The following is a 17,074-nucleotide window of genomic DNA, read 5'->3' as shown; positions in this document are numbered from 1 at the left end:
AAAGATTATGAATCACTTCATTGTGGTGGTCTGAAACCAAACCTGCAATGTCTCTGAGGCATGCCTGTATCACTAAGAACAAAAAAGAATGCTGCCAATTACTCTATGCCACAGTGCCTCAGCAAAGTCCTTATACAGTAATCTCTCATTACTTTGACAATTCTTTCATCTGTTCTGAGGAATTTGGCAAAATTGCCAAGTTTATTCAGGTCATTTCTTGGCGCGTGATATACTAGTGCTTCTCAAACTCGACTGGGCACATGAATCACTTTGGAGTCTGGTTAAAGTGCAGATTCTGACTCAGTAGGTCTAGGGTGGGGCTAAAATTCTGCATTTCTAATAAACTCCCAGATAATGCTGATACTCCTGGTCACACACCATTTGTTGAGTAGAAAGGTGACAGGCAGTCTTTTACATATATCTCTTTAACTAAATGGAACTCCTCTTCATGTGCTCATGTGCATCTTCCTTTTTTAGGTATTATAAAGCACTTGATTAATGCTTTGCAAAAAACCAAAAACATAGAGTTACAGTAATTTCTCCAACAACAAATATTTACTTTACAAATATCAAATTTAAGTCCCACATCTTCACTACTAGGCCTCTCTTTGCATACAATGACTTTTTGCTTCGATGGGTGTATCACAGTGTAAAAATTTTGAAGACATTTTAATTTATTATTTTATTATTTTTAGGGCCTTCCTGTAAAAGCCAGAAGACCTATCTGCTGGACAAATTCAAAAAGAGCTGTAAGCATTTGAAGACATTTTAAAGGGCAGTAAAGCTTAACACATCTAATAGGACAATAAAACAGTTCAACAGAAGAGAATATGGACAGTCATGGCCAAGTTAATGGCACAGCGATGCCACAGCTGCTGCCTGAAGACTGAAAACAGGACACAGTCAAGTTATATGACTCATCCTGATTTCTCTGTAACATTAAATATGAAAAATATATGTAAAATATAATTATGGTATATTAAAAGAACTATAACAATGGGAAAGACATTAGAAATGGAACTGTGTAAAGTGCCTTGTGCTGATTTGTTTGTTTACAGTACACTTGTTGTAGACTACAGGCAAGGCACTGTACCCTGAGGAACAGGCAGTGAACAGGAAGATCCACAGGTCCTGCCCTTGTGTGGCTCACAGTCCAGCAGGGACACTGACATTAAAGAAACAGTGTACCCTCACTATTTGTGGAATCTGTGTCTGCAGAGGAACTGAAATGAGTCTTTTTTCCAGTTCTATTAAGGGCTTGTGTTCTGATTTCCAGCCACCAGGTGGAGATCAAACAAAACTAATTAATGTATTCCCTGTCCGTATGTCTTTTGCCTTTTTTTTTTTAAGTACATTTTTATCCATTTCATACAGAAAGGGAGAGGGAAAGAGAGATAGAAATATCAATGATGAGAGAGAAATATTGATTGGCTGCCTTCTGAACACGCCTCCCACGCCCCCCCCCTTCCCCCCGGGGATTGAGCCAGCAATAGGCATATGCCCTTGACTGGAACCGAACCCGGGACCCTTCAGTGCACAGGCCAACACTCTATCCACTGAGCCAAACTAGCTAGGGCTCTTCTTCTTTAACTGAACAATTCCTTAAGCTAAGTCAGGAGCACGGAGAATTACTTTTTTGTCTTGTGAGTGAGCCACTGACCTCTCAGGGAATAAAACCACCTAAATCAAAGCCGCATGCCAATTCAAAACAAACACAAATTTCAAAGGGAACCATAATGTGTTCAAATCAATGAATGATTTGAAATTGGGAAACCTCTGTATTTTTAATAAGTTTAACAAAAGCAAATGTATTTCCATGTTACATTTTTGCCAGTTAGAAGATGGGTGAGATGAAGTAGAGAAAAACAGTCAGAAAAAAAGAGGAAGGAAGAAAAGCAGACACAGACAGGCCTACACAGAGTGAAACACAGGGCATGGGGAAGGCTGAGCTGGGGGTGCTGGGGAGACTGTCCTGGGGTCAGCACCATTTGATCCTTCTTGTCCCTGTGCATCGAGGGGATACGGGTCAGCAGCCCCACAGAGCTCTTTCAAAGGCTGACTAACCTCCAAGCATCCCCTTTCTGGACTGGGAATTGGGTCTGCTTTTATTTGCAAACTTCAAAGTTTAATTTTAAAGCAAAAATGCCCTTTTCTTTACACGTGAAAAATTTCTCACCCCTATAAAGAAATCACTTGAGATTTTCAAGTCCCCTCTTTGTAACTTTACAAGTGCTTGCTTTGGGGATGAGCTATTTATTATTCAGAAACAGCCAGGCAGCCTTATGTCTATTTTTTTTTTAAGTTAGGGGTTTTCATTCCATTGGAAGTTATAATAATTCTAGTGGCCATACATTGCCAATCAAATCTATTGTCTATGTGTGTGAGAGAGCCACAGCTCATGCCTGCATACCTAATTAGAGCCCTGTGAAGATGTTCTCTGATTGGAACAAAAAATTTCCCTTTGGGGAACAGAGGTAACAGCAGACCCTGCTTCCTGCCTCTCGAGGGATCCCAAAGTTTCAGTCATTACAACTCACCACAAAGAGGGGAAATGGCCCTGTGTCTGTAGCTCACTTCTTCTTTCCCAGGAACTGGATGCAGTGAAATGAGGAGCCAGATCCCAGGTGTGTGCAGAACTTCTCTGGGAGGGTCTTACTGTTCCCATGAAATGTCTAGCAAACTGTCCGGCACAGCTGTCACTGTAACTAGAAAGTAATGAGGGTACTGGAACTAGACTCATTGTTTCAGGAAAGCCCATCTCATAGGTAATGTGAGGCTTCTATGAGGTTACATCACATGAAAGTTGGTAGTCTTTTGACAAAAATGCAGCAGTATTCACATTTCATCCTATACCAACTGAGGATTTTTTTGTTGTTAACATTTTTAAAATTTTAACTTTTGGTTTTGTTTTGTTTTGTTTTGTTTTGCCAGCTTTAGACATTATCTAATGTCTTCTTACTGGGATGAGGAATTAAGTGGTTCCCTTTATACCATCTCCCACCTCACCTCCATCTCTTCAGTTGCTTTCATGTTAATGTTTGAAATCATTCTCACAGTTCTTGGTTGCTCTTTCAAGGTCTCTAAATGTTATTAGGTAGAGTTTTTCTTTCACAGTGCCCCAGAGCAGATTATCACATGTTAATTCTGGGTTTTAAGGAGGCCACACAATATCAGATCCATGTCCAGTCCATCAACCACTGAATCTGTCTGGAGGGCATTCTCTTAATGGAAAAATATAAGGTACTGGGCCATCTCCTTGTTACCTTGAACAGTAGTCAGCAAACCATATCAGAAACATGAAACAGGGAAGCAATCATCATGGCAATCACTTTTTGAATATTTTTATTACCCCAGAAAGCAAACTCATACTCATTCGTAGCCACTCCCCATTTTTACCCAAGCACCACCACCACACCACCACCACCCAGCCATAGGCAACCAATACGTGGTCTCTGATGGTTGGCCTTCCAACTGAGGATTTTAAAAAATGGAACAAAAATCCCCAAAAAGCTAACACTGTCTTTTAATTTAACAAGTACAGTGGGGCCTTGACTTACGAGTTTAATTGGTTCCGAGACCGAGCTCGTTAAGGAGCTCGTTAACTCAAATTACTCTATCAACTCAATGCAAAAAATCGGCCGAGAGACAGCTGGTATCTCAAAAAACTTGTTAGTCGGGACACTCGTAAGTCAAGGCCCCACTGTACCTATTTACTTGTAAGAGCTTTAAAATAAGAACAAAATTGCCTCATTGTAAGCAGCTGTGTGACCTTGAGATACTCATAGAATGTCTCTGGGTGTCTGAGTCTTGATGCTGGAGCACGAGTCCCTGGAGCACGTGTCCCTGGAGCACCTATCCCTGGAGTGCGCGTCCCTGGAGCCTGTGCCAAGATGAGCCACTGGCAGCTGGAGGAAATGTTAGAACCTTTACTTATATTTTTTCCCCATCTGAAATGCAAGGAACAATGTTAAGCTTTACTAGTATTTGATATTAGGACCAACAGAATACAATTACTTTGTTTATAAATGTACAATTTTTGGAAGTGTATGCTCAAAAATGTTATACTGTTAATGACCCATGGACAGAGAAAATAGTGTGGGGAAGGCCTGGGGTTGGACGGGGCTGGGTGGAGGGTGGCAAAGGGGGTAACAAATGGGGGACATCTGTAATGCTGTCAACAATAAAAAAAAAAGTGATTACTGATCTATACCTTTCAAAGATTAGGCTAGATTTGGTGTTTTCAAATTACTGGTTGCAACTTATTTTTTTTGGTTTGTGATAAATTTAGTGTATTTTTAAAGAGTAAAATAAAATATTAGAGTGTATTGCTCACAGTAAGAATTAAGTATTATTCTGTGAAACTTTTCAGATGAATATGTGTGAATACTAGGTAATGATATAAAATCTTTCTCCTATTGTGGCTTGTGGTTAAAAAAAATTTGAGACAATGTGGACTAGAACAGTGGTTCTCCAAGTGCCATCCTTGGGCGAGCAGCAGAGACCTATGAGAATTTGTTAAGAAGGCGAATTCTTTTATCCCACCCCAGAATCACTTATCAGAAAGTGGGGTTCAGCCCAGCAATTATGGCTCAGTGGACATTCCTGGTGGTTCTGCCAAGTGCTGGACCATGGAACCTCTGGCCTAGAACATTCCAGAATTCATCTGGTTACAAAGGCTTAAGATTCTGTTAAGATATTCCTTTAAGTAAGGCAATATTTTTCAAAATTACCCGATCATGAGAATCATCTGGGTGATTTAAAAGTACCTTGGAGATCCTAAATAATCAGGTCTGGATGGGGGACTGGGGACTTGGAATCTTATTTATTTATTTATTTATTTACTAGAAGCCCTGTGCAGAAAAATTTGTGCACTGGCGGGGGGGGGGGGGGGGTGGGGGAGTCCCTCAGCCCAACCTGTGCCCTCTCACAGTCTGGGACCCCTCGGGAGATAACCACCTGCTGGCTTAGGCCCGCTTCCCTGGTGGCAGATGGCACGCCCAATCCCACCCCGCCCACCCTGCCCGCCCTGCCTGCCCCGCCCCGCCCCACACACAGCAGGCCTGGATCCCGTGCTGGGGCGGGCGGCGGCTGGGGAATCGTGCTGCCACCAGTCCCAGGTGGGGCGGCGCAGCGGGATCTGCCTGCAGTATGCAAATTAGTCACCATCTTTGTTGGCGGTTAATTTGCATATCGCGCTGATTAGTCAATGGGAGGTGTAGCAAAGGTACCGTCAATTACCATGTTTGTCTATTATTAGATAGATTGACAAACATCTCTGGTGATTCTTGTGATCAGACAAGTTTGGGAGACACTTTAACCAAGAAACATGGAAATTAGAGAGTCTGTAGAATATGACTGTTACAGAGCAGAACTGCTGTTGCAGAGAAAACAAATTTCAGGCTGGGAAATAATTCAAATCAGAAATTTAAAAGCTAAGAACCACCTAAACATTTCTAAATGGAATGAAATGGACTTTCTTTCATTTTGAGTGAGCTGAGCCTGGGATTCTCTCCTGAAACGGTTGCCCTGCAGTTCTGCCCAGCACTTCAGCTCTGGCACCCTGGCTGCTTGAGAAGCACTAGCGGAGGGAGCCCTGCATGCCCACAGTATTGCTCCTGGCAGTGGGACAGCCCCTGGACTCGGAGACTTTGGGGCAGGCTTTCGAGTAGATGTCCTCAAATTCCTTCAGGCAAGTTTCAAACACACTGGTGGGGTAGAGACTCCACTTGTAAAAGTAACTATCACCATTGACTTGATTGTGTTACTGCTAAAACTACATTCCCAATGGACTATAATTAAGAATAAAATCTTATACAAATAATATCTGCACATTGTAAATATATTCAACACAAATATGTATAAAAATCTGAAAACCTTCTGATACCCCACTTCCATTCTCAGCCTCAACCCCCCAAATAACCATTTCTAACAGTTTTGAGGATATTTTCTGATTTTTTAAAATATCCATACATATAGCCTTTAAAAAACAGAATGATTATTGATGTTATGCTACAATTTTTCTGTAGACAATAAAGCATGGATGTTTTGCTGTGTCATTATATATCTAGTCAATTCTTTTGAATACTGGCAGATTTTAAATGTTTAATTTAATGTCTACCAAACTTAACTGACCTCAGAACACTTTGAAAATGAGAATGTATTTTGACTGCATATCCACTAGAACTCAAGGCAGACAATGTGTGCTTAGATTAAAGGAGTCAGGTAAACAATGTCTCCTGAAGAGATTAATTCTGCAAGAAATGATGTAAATTTAATATATTGAATTTTTAATGTTTATAACAGGAAGAATAATAAGGATGAAAAATTAAATCATTGCATTTTACTAAGAACAACGTATAATGAGATTAAGTAAAATGTTTTCATTTTATATTTTGTTATAAAATACTAGAGGCCTGGTGCATGAAATTTGTGCACCGGGGGGTCACCTCAGCCCAGCCTATCCCCTCTCCAATCTGGGACCCCTCGGGGGATCGGGCCTAAACTGTCAGTCAGATATCCCTCTCACAATCCTGGACCACTGGCTCCTAAATGCTCACCTGCCTGCCTGGCTGGTTGCCCCTAACTGCCCTTCCTGCTGTCATGATTGCCCCTCACTGCCTCTGCATGCTGGCCTGATCACCCCTAACTGCCCCCCCCTGCCGGCCTGGTCACCCTTAACTGCCCCCCACTGCTGGCCAGGTCACCCCCAACTGCCCCCTCTGTGCCAGCCTGGTCACCCCTAACTGCCCCCTGCTGCTGGCCAGGTTGCCCCCAACTGCCTCGTCCCTGCCGACCTGGTTGCTTCTAAGTGCCCCCCCTGCCAGCCTGGTCACCTCTTACTGCCCCCCCTGCCAGCCTGGTCACCTCCAAATGCCCCCCTCTGCCTGCCTGGTCACCCCCAACAGCCCCCCCTGCTGGCCTGGTGGCCCCCAACTACTGCCCCCCCCGCCAGTCTGGTCGCCCCCCATGGCCCCCCTGCCGGCCTGGTTGCCCCACGCAGCCTGCTTATTCAGTCGTTTGGTTGTCCCTCACTAACCCCCCTGCTAGCCTGGTTGTAGGCAGCCATCTTGTGAGGGCGTGAGGGTTAATTTGCATATTACCTCTTTTTTTATATAGAATAGCATTAAAAAAACTCTTAAATTAAAAACCTTTTTGGGGTATTTTATCACATAGCTTAATAGCTGCAATACTGTCTTGGGGTAAAAACCTTATGTGTGGTAAAATATCAGACCTCTTGTTATGTGTTGTCCTAGCACAATATTTTAAAAATCCCATTTTTATGTAAGAACACTATAACAAAGGAAAGAAGCACATAGACAATACAGACACTTCATGATCTTCGTGTATTCTTAATTTAGATACTCTAAAAATCTTTAATTATATACTGTTTGATAGTTCTCTGCTGATTTTTCTAGAATCTGATGGCTATATTCATTCATTTTTATGTTGACATGTTCAACTATTTTCCTTTTTTAATTTGCACAAACCTCTTGAACTACAAGACTGTTTTTCATTTAAAACTTTTTTCTTTCAGCCTTAGGCCCATGAGGAACAAATTTGTATAAGTACACTAGAGGCCCAATGCACAAAATTCGTACAAGGGGCTCGGCCCTTACAGCCCCAGCTTCATCCAGAAAGTTGTCTGGATGGTTATTCTGCTGTTCAGCCCTTTGGTCTATTTGCATATTACACTTTTATTATATTGACTAGAGGCCCGTTGCACAAAAATTTGTGCACTCGGGGGGATCCCTCAGCCCGGCCTATGCCCTCTTGCAGTCTGGGACCCCTCGGAGGATGTCCACCTGCTGGCTTAGGCCTGCTCCCTGGGGGATCAGGCCCAAGCTGGCAGTCAGACATTCCTCCATCGCCAGGGGCAACCCTCAGGGGATGCCCACTTACCAGCAGGGAGCAGGCCTAAGCTGCAGTCGGACATCATTAGTGCTGCTGAGGAGGCGGGAGAGGCTCCCGCCACCACCACTGTGCTGGCAGCCGTCAGCCTGGCTTGTGGCTGAGCAGAGCTCCCCCTGTGGGAGCACACTGACCACCAGGGGACAGCTCCTGCATTGAGCATCTGCCCCCTGGTGGTCAGTGTGTGTCATAGTGACCAGTCATTCCCAGTCATTCTACTGTTAGGGTCAATTTGCATATTACCCTTTTATTATATAGGATAGAGGCCTGGTGCACGGGTGGGGGCCGGCTGGTTTGCCTTGAAGGGTGTCCTGGATCAGGGTGGGGGTCCCGCTGGGGTGCCTGGCCATTCTGGGTAAGGGGCTGAGGGCCGTTTTCAGGCTGGCCTGCAACTGAAGCTCCCAGCCTCTCCTTTTTTTCTTTTTCTTTTTTATTCTGGGATTTATTTACCTTCTATAATTGAAACTTTGTAGCCTTGAGTGGAGCTCAGAGCAGGCCAGGGCGGGATGGGAAGCTTGGCTTCCTCCATCGCCAGGGGCAACCCAAGCCTCCTGCTTGCTCCAGCTCTGTGGTCACGGCCAGCTGAAAGCAGGTATCAGGGGTTTATTTATCTTCTATAATTGAAACTTTGTTGCCTTGAGTGGAGCTCAGAGCTGGCTGTGGCAGGCAGGAAGCTTGGCTTCCTCCATCACTGGGGCAACCAAGCCTCCTGCTTGCTCCAGCTCCGTGGTTGCCGGCCGCCATCTTGGTTGGGTTAATTTGCATATAGTCTCTCTGATTGGCTGGTGGGCATGGCTTAAGGCGTAGCAAAGATACGGTCAATTTGCATGTTTGTCTTTTATTAGTGTAGATAGCAGTGTCATAAACCTCAAGTTGTAACTTCAAAGGTGCGTAGCTATTATGTGGTAAGACACCTGCTGTGGAGCAGTTGTCATGCAGGAGAGGTGTGTAACAAGACGGCATTTGTGTTTCCCAGCATTCACTTCATGCACTTACATATGAGTACTTTTCTTCTGCAATTTCCTAGCATTCTGGGATAGGAAGCAACCTTAGTATTTGCTGAATCTTTATGGTTTAGGACACAATTGTTACATCTAGCAAGGGAATCAGGTGGTGTTGCCACTTTACAGATGAGGAAACTGAGGCCCAAAGTGGTAAAGCAACTGACTAGTGCAAGGTCCCTAGAATTCAAATGGGTGCTTGCTTGATGTCAAAGTCTGTCCTGTATTCACCATGGCAAGATTTCCTGTGCTTCAGTCATCACTCACTGCTAACATTTGCCACATGTAGCACGGCTTTACTTTTTGGTTAAGGTATATTTTTAAATCCACTCTTTTTGCCGAAACCGGTTTGGCTCAGTGAATAGAGCGTCGGCCTGCTGACTGAAAGGTCCCAGGTTCGATTCTGGTCAAGGGCTTGTAACTTGGTTGCGGGCACATCCCCAGTAGGAGATGTGCAGGGGGCAGCTGATCGATGTTTCTCTCTCATTGATGTTTCTAACTCTCTATCTCTCTCTCTTCCTCTCTGTAAAAAATCAATAAAATATATTTTTTAAAAAATCCACTCTTTTTGGTTTTACATAAGCATATTGTAAAAAGAAATTAGTAATCTTCAAAGAAGGGAATAATGACTTCACAAAGGGTATCAGGGAAGAATAGTTTTAAGGCAATTGCTTTTCAGACCCTAAACTTCCATAGGTACTTTTTTACTAACAATGAGAATGTGTCCTTCCTTCTCCCTTATCCCCATTGTTTTTAATGTGTGGACTTGCCCTGGGAATAAAAATCTCCAGGGTCCAAACAAATGGGCAATTGAAAATATCAGCTTTGGTATTAATGGGTAATGAGTCATTGTGTAAGGTAGGAGTTTCTCCAGTTTTGGTTTTGGCACAATTGAAGAGAGACCTAATTGAGTTTTCAGCTTGCTGATCTGAGGAGACATCACTATGTGCATTTTGGGGTAGAACTCCAATGAATTCAAAGATCATCATTACTGTAAGAAAATTCTGATTCTCATCTACTTATGTCAACAAGGTTTTTCAGAGGTAACACCTATAAAAATGAAAAACAGAAGTAGAATTGGTGCTAAATCTGTCTCATTCAATCAGTAAACAATATTCATCCATGGATATGTGAGTTAACTTAAAAATGTTACCAGCCATATTCATCTTTTTAAAAATTTTTTTATTATTTTTAAAATGTGACAGTAATTTAGCTACAGAACCAAAGTGTCACAATATATGCTAATTAAACTTGACCCAAGTCCCCACATATTCAGAAGGGTACATAGTTCAGTATCAAATGGCTTGACAGGAATGGGGGCAAGGGTTTCTTCTTCCTTCCTTCTCTGATTACATGAGAACCTGCTCTTTTCCAGATCAGCATGGCCCATTTGTAGGCAAGCCAAGCTCAGCCTCAGAAATACTGATCCAAACCTCAAGGTCACAAGCACACAGTGTATTGGTGAGCTTTGCTGTGTAACAAACAACTTCAAAGGTTAATGATTTGACAACAATCACTGTTAGTTCATGATTCTGTGGGTGACGGCTGGGGTTTGTTGAGCCAGGTTTGCCGAGCAGGTCTCTCTGTCTCGGTTGGGCACACATACCTGTGCAACAAGTCAGCTGAGTGGCTTCGCTGGACTACTGACCAGCGATGGGAGAGGGACCACACTGTGTGTCTCTGCCACCTCGTAGGTGACCTCGAGTCTGTACCCAGAGCAGCTCTTCAGGGTTCTAAGAGAAGGAGCAGAAACACGCAGGCCTCTAGGGGCCTCGATTGGGAACAGGCATAGATTCCTTTATCCAGAAGTCATATTCAGCTGAGGCAAAACGTGCAGAAATAAACTCAACTTCTTGATGAGGGGAGCTGCAAAGTCATGTTCAAAACCTCTCACATATCTGCAGGCTGTATTTAATAACCACAGTTAAATATTTAAGTTTGTGTCAGACACTGTGATGACAGCTCAGGACAAGCACAGGAGGATTCATGCCTTGTGCTATGATTACACAGAAGGAAGTCACCTCCCAGGTGTCTGAGGTCACAGGTGCTTCTGCTTCTGCTTTGCTCAGGCTTCTGGTCTCCTCCCCTGACAGCGGTGGCCCGGCCAAGTAGGAGAAAGTGGCAGCTGTCATCCGCTAGCTTTTCCCTGGAAGTGTCAGCTGAGCCTTAGAGGGCAGGGGTCTCAGGACCGTGGTGAAGTGAGTGGCAGCTGCTACTCCCCTCCCGGTGGCTGTCCTGCTTGAGGGCGGTCCACGTGCCACCTTCGCGCACCCATTGCACTTCGGCAACGTCCCGCGAGGGGGCACCCGTGCTCCGCGCTCGACCGCCTGCTAGGCGGAGGCCACGCAGGGGCATGCGGGGGCGTCACCCAGGACACCGCTGTTGGGCTGCAGGAGGGGCTGTGGGCTCGGGGCCGGGACCAGCGGGGCTGTGCCTCGACCCCAGGGGTGGTGACAGCCTGGAAGGCCGGGCCGCGGTCCCGGGGGCACGGAAATCTCGGCCGCCGTTGCCCCTTCGTCCCAGCTGCCCAAGCCATATTCATCTTACTAAGATGTGTGTTTCCAGTACAGCTTTTCTTTTTAAGTTTGAAATATATTTAGTTTTTTGATCAATTGTATACTTATACAATTATGCTGATATAATTATAATTAATTGAGAGAAAAAAATTAACACCTAGAACTGTATGGTCTCGGGCAATAAAAATTGTCCTAGTCCAGGGGTGGGCACGCGTGCTAAACATGGCACGCCAGTAACTTTTGCTGGCACGTGAAACCCTCTCTTATAATCTTCCATTTACAATTTTTTTCTTAATATCGACTTTTTTATTTTTCAGATAAATTCAGTGTAGGTGCATCTTAGATAAATAAATAATTTTACATAACAAGTTATCTTAAAGACCATAGACATGGATTGACGAGAGAGGGGAAGAGCAATTTCTATGCCTCTGCCTTAACTCTCCCTGCCTTCCTAGATCCGACCAATGTTTTGGTTTCATCCACATACGCTTGTGAATCTTTGTTCTCAGTGATGAATTTTGTTAAGTCTCATAATAGGAGTAGCCTGATGGATGAAAGTAGTAGCTCGTGCATATCTCTGAAGGTCACAAAATATAAACCTGATGTAAAATCTCTGTCATCAGTGATGCAGCAGCAAAAGTCCCACTGATAATATCAAACGGAGTCATAAAGTTTTCTGTCGGACTATCAGTGTACATGTATACATTAAAAATAAATGTAGAGGCCAGAATGCTCCTAATTATCCTTAAAAACACAGGAAAGATCCCTCGCCCCTCTACACAGCAAGCATCATATATACTATGTTTTTGTCGCTCGAATGAATTTTATTATTCCTCAAGGTTCCTCCACATACGTCCACCTTAAGAGATATCAAGTAGGCGTAACATGTTCTCAAAAATTTAGGGTTGGCACGCAGAAAAATTTTGAGTCAGAGATTTTGCTGGTTTTGGCACGCACTCACAAAAAGGTTGCCCACCCCTCTCCTAGTCTGTTCAGGCTGCTATAACAAAAAAACCTTAGACTAGATGTCTTATGAACAACAGAAATGTGTTTGTCACCTTTTGGAGGCTGGGAAGTCTAAAAGCAAGCTTCTGGCAGGTTTGGTGTCTGGTGAAAACTTGCTTCTTGGTTCATAGATGGCCATCTTCTTGCTGTGTAGAGGGGCAAGGGATCTTTCCTGTGTTTTTAAGGATAATTAGGAGCATTCTGGCCTCTACCAACTAGATACCAGTAGCAATCCCCCCTCCCCCCAACCCCCACCAAGTTATAACAACCAAAAATGTACCTAGATATTGCCAAAAGTCCCTTGTGGGACAAAATCACTCATGGTTGAGAATCCCTGCATTAGGCTACAATATTGGGGGGGGGGGGGCGGGGAGTGAAATAGAAAATGGAAATTTAAGGTGAAAAAGAACCATGTGCAATTTCTGCCTGTTAAAGGAGAGCTTGTTGTCCTGGCTGGGTGGCTCAGTTGGTAGAAGCATCAGCCCCAAAACCAAAAGGTTGTGGGTTTGATTCCTGGTCAGGGCTCATACCCAGATTGCAGGTTTGATCCTTGGTTGCATATGGCAACCAATAGATGTTTCTTTCTCACATAGATGTTTCTCTCCCTTTCTCCTTTTTTCCCTCCCTGCCCCCCCTTTCCTCACTCTCTAAAATCAATGAACATGTCCTCGGTTGATGATTTAAAAAAAAAGAGAACTTGTTCATTTTTAGTTGATAAATCTAGTCACTATGGGATTTCAATTCTGCTGCTCTATATCACCATCTAAGTGGAAAACCAATTTTCATTGTTGTTATAGATCGAATTGTGACCCCTGAAAAGATAAGTTTTAACCCCCACCACCCCAAAATTTGACATTATTTGGAAATAGGGTCATTACAGAGATAATTAAGTTAAATGGAGTCATTAGGGTGGGTCCTGCTCCAGTTGTACTGGTGTCCTTATGAAAAGGGGACATTTGGGCAGACACAGATATGCACAGAAGGAAGACAATGTGAAGATGGTCCGGTGATGACAAGGGCAGAGAGTGATTGGATGGGTAAAGCTGCAAGCAAGGAACGCCAAGGACAGCCGGTCACCACAAAGAGCTAGGAAAAGGCACGGAAGGACTCTACCGAGAGTCCCAGGGGGAGCATGGCTCTGCCAATACCTTGGTTTTGAACCTCTAGTGTCTAGAACTATATGGCAATATATTGGTTTTCCTCTCCTCTCCTCTCCTCTCCTCTCCTCTCCTCTCCTCTCCTCTCCTCTCCTCTCCTCTTTTTCTTTTCCTTTCTTTTCCTAAAACCATGACATTTATTGCGCGACTAATCATTGAAATTCTTAAGATGAACTGGATGCAGCAACAGCTGCCCTCTTGGGTTTCAGCGTCATTCCTTCACGGAATCCATGCCTGAATCTGCGGTACACAATTATTAGTGCCTCCTGCGACCAGTTCCAGTGGTGCTTTGTCCTTTGGCCCTGGCACTCCAGTTACACTGCCTCTTGCGCCTGTGCCGCACTTGCCCTGTCTGGCCTTTGCAGGTGGGAAGTCTTGGAGCCACTGCTGTGCGCCTTGTTGCTGTGCTGCTGAAGGTCATCTTGCTTCTGCCACTGAAACCAAAAAGCTACATTTGTTTTCTTATGCCACCCAGTTTGTGGTTTTTATTTTTATTTTTGTTAGAGCGGCCCTCATAAACTAATATGCTTGCCATAAAAATAAAACCATAAAAACATATGCAATAAAAATAAGACAATGCAAGGGTTTAATCTCCAATATTTACAGGGAACTCATACAATATAACAAAAGGAAGATAACCCAATCAAAAAATGGGCAACGAACCTAAATAGACACTTTTCAAAAGAGGACATAAGGAAGGCCAAGAGACATATGAAAACATGCTCAAAGTCACTAATCATCCAAGAGATGCAAATCAAAACGACAATGAGATATCATCTCACACCTGTCAGAATGGCTATCATAAAAAAATCAACAAATCAACAAATGACAAGTGCTGGCTTGGATGTAGAGAAAAAGGAACCCTTGTGCACTGCTGGTGGGAATGCAGACTGGTGCAACCACTGTGGAAAACAGTATGGAGTTTCCTCAAAAAACTAAAAATTTGACCCAGTAATTCCACTTCTAGAAATATATTCCAAGAAACTAGAAACACCAATCAGAAAGGATATATGCACCCCTATGTATTGTATAATTTACATTAGCTAAGATTTGGAAACAGCCTAAGTGCCCATCAGCAGATGAGTGGATTAAAAAACTGTGGCACATCTACACAATGGAATACTATGCTGCTGTAAAAAGAAAGGAACTCCTACCATTTGCAATAGCATGAATGGACCTGGAGAGCATTATGCTAAGTGAAATAAGTCAGAGAAAGATAAATGTCACATGATCTTATTCATTTGTGGACTATAATGAACAATATAAACTGATGAACAAAAACAGATCCAGAGGCAGAGAAGCATCGATCAGACTGTCAAACCTCATAGGGAAGATAGGGGAGGGTGGGGGTAAGGGGGAGAGATCAACCAAAGGACTTGTATGCAAGCATATAAGCATAACCAATGGACACAGACACTAGGGGGGTGAGGGCATGAGCGGGGGTGGGGTGGGTGGGGTGGCAATGGGGGGATAAGGACCCATGTAATACCTTAATCAATAAAGAAAAAAAAATAAGACAATGTTCTAATGTTCAATTCCAGCTAGATGTTTAGGAGTCTACTGAACACCCCCATCTTTTCATTAAAAGGGAAGAATGGCCAATGTTACAACCATGTTCATAGCAGCATTAGACAGAAGGTCCGAATGCCCCTTGATAGATGGATAAACACAATGGAATGTTATTCATACTTAAAAAGGAAGGAAATTCTGACACATGCCTTCAACATTAATGAACCTTGAGGATATCATACTATGTGAAATAGGCTAGTCACAAAAGACAGATACTGTATGATTTCACTTAGGTGAGGTACTTAGAGTAGTTAAATTCACAGAGATAGAGAGAAGAACGGAGGTTGCCAGGGGCTGGGGGTGGGTAGGGGGGGGAAGGGAGGATGGAGAATGTGGAGTTATTGTTTAATGGGGATGGAGTTTTATTTGTTAAGGTGAAGAGTTCTGTGGATGGCTGGTGGTGATGGTAGCACAACAATGTGAATATTCTGGACTGTATTCTTAATGGTTAATATGGTAAAATGTATGATGTGTGTTTTATCACAATTAAAAAGAAAAGAGCCCTGACCGGTTTGGCTCAGTGGATAGTGTCGGCCTGCGGACTGAAGGGTCCCGGGTTCGATTCCTGTCAAGGGCATGTACCTTGGTTGCGGGCACATCCCCAGTAGGGGGTGTGCAGGAGGCAGCTGGTCGATGTTTCTCTCTCATCGATGTTTCTAACTCTCTATCCCTCTCCCTTCCTCTCTGTAAAAAATCGATAAAATATATTAAAGAAAAGAGACTAGCCAATGTTAACAGAGATGCTAAAGGCACGACAGTACAAAATTGAGGTGATCTAATCATACAAATTGAGAATTAATGAAATTTGGATAACTTTCTATATGAGTCAATATTATTTTTGCTGGATGAATGTCAACACAGGTCATCTCACAGGGTGGGATACTCTACCTTATATCATCTATTAACTTTCCCATAGAAAAGGTTTAAGGCACAAAGAGCCGAGCCAGGGCTCGAACCTAGGCCCTTTGACTCTTAGTCCAGTAGTACACTTCTCTTATGATACAGAAGAATGTTTATTTTGAAATAATCTCATCTGGTCCTTAGGTGTTGGACCAGAAAACAAACTGGGCCCAGCAGCCTTGTTGGGGGATGGTCAGCAGTGAGGTATTTTGAGGTGAATAATAGAGAAAGAAGAACCTGTTGGATTTCTGAGTTTCCAGGGGGCAGGTATGGAGATTTGGAACAGAAATAAAGTGCCAAAGAGAGAGATAGTGATCAGGCCATCTCTATTGTATCATTACAATTTGACTGAGGAGGAAATGTGAAGATCCATACTTGAGCCTGGCTGATGTGCTCAGTAGTTGATTATTGACCTATGAACCAGGAGGTCACAGTTTGATTCATGGTCAGGGCACAAACCTGGTTTCGGGCTCGATCCTGAGTGTGGGGCATGCAGTAGGCAGCTGATCAGTGATTCTCTCTCTTCATTAATGTTTCTCTCGCTCCCTCTCTGAAATCAATAATAAAAAAACAAAAACGAAAGAAAGTATTAGATTTTAAAGAGCAGCTCCAAACTTAAAAAAAGAAAAATCCACACTTGAAAGTTGCAAACCATAGGCCTCTTGGAAAATGGAAGTTATTTGATAGTTGTCTATGTTATTCTACTTTATTTGATTATTCTGGGGGCCTTGGAGCATACTCAGTGATAGCTGGAGACAGATGCTTAGAGGCATTTAATCTAGGTTAGAAGCAAGAAAGGTTGGGGGTAGTTTTGGTAAGTGTGAATGAGAATAGTTTTCTAAACCAAATATTATTTGAAACACTATGTTTGTTTATGCTTGGACTAGAAGACACATTTCATTATTTTATTTTTTTTTTTAGAAGACACATTTTAAATATGGGTTTAAAATTAATTTGGGGAATTGGCCTTTAAGCAGAAATTGTATATTTATTTGAAGCTGGGCCTGGATTAAAAAGC

General features: G+C 43.2%; 1 pseudogene; it reads right to left on the bottom strand.

Moving 5' to 3' along the window:
- Positions 1-692: 692 nt before the first annotated feature.
- LOC111825997 lies at positions 693-759 on the bottom strand (annotated as a pseudogene).
- Positions 760-17,074: the final 16,315 nt, after the last annotated feature.

Source organism: Myotis lucifugus, unplaced genomic scaffold (assembly GCF_000147115.1).
Source record: "Myotis lucifugus unplaced genomic scaffold, Myoluc2.0 scaffold_50, whole genome shotgun sequence".
Classification (NCBI taxonomy): domain Eukaryota; kingdom Metazoa; phylum Chordata; class Mammalia; order Chiroptera; family Vespertilionidae; genus Myotis; species Myotis lucifugus.
This window is presented reverse-complemented; position numbering and strand designations above follow the sequence as displayed.